Here is a 2,923-nt window from a genome sequence, read left to right on the forward strand (position 1 = left end):
TTTCCTGTCTCTCATCTTTTGCTTTCAAACACGTTTGTCAGCCCCTGATAAGAGGGGCAAATGACTGATGCTGCTGCAAGCATCACAGGTTTTAGAATGCATGATAAAACCATGTATTGGATCTGTTTTTCTGACAAGTTTGCAAGTGAAACTTAGCATTGGTCACCAGTCGCATTTTGTTGCGGTTCTTCCCTTAATCCTCTCTTACTACGGTTATACATCTTGCTTTTTCAAAGCTGGAACTGAATGATGGCAGCAGCAGCTGTGAACCATTCAAGCTAAACTTTCCTCCTCTTCAAGTCCAGTAAGGACACTGCATATAAGGGGAGGGGAAAGAGGATTGTTTAATACTTTATATTTCAGAGGGGTTTTGTAGGTTAAATTGAAAGGGCTAGAAAAATGTTTAAAGTTAGTTGTTAAAACACCAGAACCAGCATTAATTCGATGCAGAGACCTGTACTCTCCTTCCCTGAGTAAACTGTGAAGGGTGGAGGGGGGAATCTTGTAACCGTCTGTTTGTCTTGCTTTTTGCAAAATGGGAAATGCTCAATGCTGTCATTCTGGTCTGCTTCACATCAGTTTGTTCTGCTGCTGGGAGAAGCAATTCCAGAGCCATTTTGATGCTGATTTAAGCATTTTGTTTTAGAAGGATTTTGTAGTGCAAGAGTGGGCTGAGTGACTCCATAGCATAGGAGTCTGTAGACGTTGCTTTAGCTATGTGTATTTTAACGCTGCTGTTGTCCTGCTCTTGAGTCAAAGAAGTCTAGCTGTCATTGTAAATCAAGGGTGAAGCTGAAGACCACGTAAAATGGTGTGTGCTTGGTTTGCTTTTACACAAATTAGCTTTGTTGCATATCCATGCATATGAGACTGGATTCTCTTTGATCAGTAATGGTCAAACCGGTGTCCTACAGACCTGGAGGTTGCTGAGGTGGTACAAAGCGGAAAAATTGCATTCATCCTTTGTCCTGCTGCTCACTACTTCAAAGACAGTAGCACTGCCTTTGTCGTCTTGCAAGATCAGCTGTAACTGTCAGTGTGTTACTTCTAGTGCTTTCAATTTAAATTTGCTCTTAGTGTCTATTTTTTAAAACCTTCAAAGGGAGCCCAGCCATGTGGTTTCCCACACAAAGCAGTATGGCCTCACAGTTCTTTTCCAACTTTGATTTCTGTGAGACTTTTCCTTCCCTTTATGTGGTAAGCACTGTTGCTTTCTTCCCAAGAAGATGTGGAAACAAAACTGTAGCCCTGTTGAAGCAGTCCAGAGAGCCTTGTGGTGCTTGGTGGGTAGGTAGAGGGTTGTGTCCATCCTGTTTGCAAACTATGCAAGAACAGTTTGGCCTCCGGTTTGCAAGCCTCTAAGGGTGCACCTTCTGCAACAACCTGCTTGTTTTTAGAGAGAAAAGGAAAGGAGCAGTAGAAGACCTGGAACTTCTTTCCACTTTCAGCTCGGCTTGCAGCTCCGTACTGAAGCTCTGCAACACTTATTTCTCATTTGTAGCTTTGGATTTTGTGTGGTTAGTCTGACCTTTCTGTTCAGTTGTCTCTAAAAGCAGGTTTTGATCTTAAAGGTAACTATTTGTGTATCCTAGGTAACGAGAGTTCAAATCAGTTGCCTACTTACGGACGTCTGTTGCCATTAGAGAAGTCCTAGCATACCTTGCCTGATTGCTGGCTGCAACACCAGAAGGTGTGGGTCTCCTGTAGTGCTGCGTCATCAATCGTGAACACAAGGGCATCTAAAGTTCCTACAAGTGGGCACCTGGTTTGGGCCCCGTGTGGCTGTTTTACATGGAGCAATATGGATATCTACTCCACACCATTTGTACTGATGCTCCATGTGCTTACAGCATGGACTCCTACATGTTCTCTTAACTGGGAGATTGGTATGGAAGAGCTGTGGCTTTCCTTGGTGAAGGGTGGAGAAAATAATTATGTTGTTGACATATGTTCCTTCCCTTCCTGTTTGGGAAGGCGTATGGCAGAAGTGTCCATGAGACAAGATGGCAGAAGATTTGGGTACGCAGGAGGCAGGTTTGGTGATGAGGACAAGGAGATGTTCCCATCCCAACACCGCAGGATCCTAGAGCAGGATCCTGTTCTCACAGGATTCTGCAGTCTGAAGTTCAAGTCAAATGCTTTATTGGTTCATCAACTCATGAGCCAATCAATATAAAACAGCATTTGTATTTATAAATTGATGTGGTTTTCTCTTGGTTTCTGTAAGATCAAAGATCTTCGACCTTCAGCAACGCCACAACAGAAGAGTCCTCTGAGAGACCAGGCAAGGTGGACAGCTGTTTAATTTCTTCCGTCTGCAAGGCAGCTATACCAAAAGCCCACTGGTACCCTTTTGGGTCCTTGAAATACCCTCTCCTGAGGTAGTCTATGCCAAGGATGCACGGAGCATTTGGGCCGGTCACAATGGGGTGCTTCTGCCACCCATTCCCAGTTAGACTTACTTCGGCTTCCAGTACAGTTAGCTGTTGGGATCCCCCTGTCACCCCAGAAATACAGATGGGTTCTGCCCCTCTATAGCTTGATGGCATTAGGGTACACTGTGCACCGGTGTCTGCTAGAGCTTTATATTCCTGTGGGTCCAATGTGCCAGGCCACCGAATCCACACAGTCCAGTAAACCCGGTTGTCCCTCTCCTCCACCTGGCTGGAGGCAGGGCCCCTCTAGTCCTCGTCATAGTATTCGTTACTCATTTCCTGTAAATACGAGTCAGAAGTAGATCAGAAGTAAGATCGGCCCTTCTACTCTGCCTGGGGAACTGCCCGCTGGAAACTGGAGCAGCAGTTTTCCTGGAAGAACCCCCCTGTGTGATTGTTTTTCCTTGCAACTCACATACCCGTGCCCCTAGGGCTGAGGTAGGTTTTCCATCCCACTTCCTCATGTCCTCTCCGTGGTCACGCAGGTA

Source organism: Pygoscelis adeliae, unplaced genomic scaffold (genome assembly GCF_000699105.1).
Source record: "Pygoscelis adeliae isolate BGI_AS28 unplaced genomic scaffold, ASM69910v1 Scaffold38, whole genome shotgun sequence".
NCBI classification, from domain to species: domain Eukaryota; kingdom Metazoa; phylum Chordata; class Aves; order Sphenisciformes; family Spheniscidae; genus Pygoscelis; species Pygoscelis adeliae.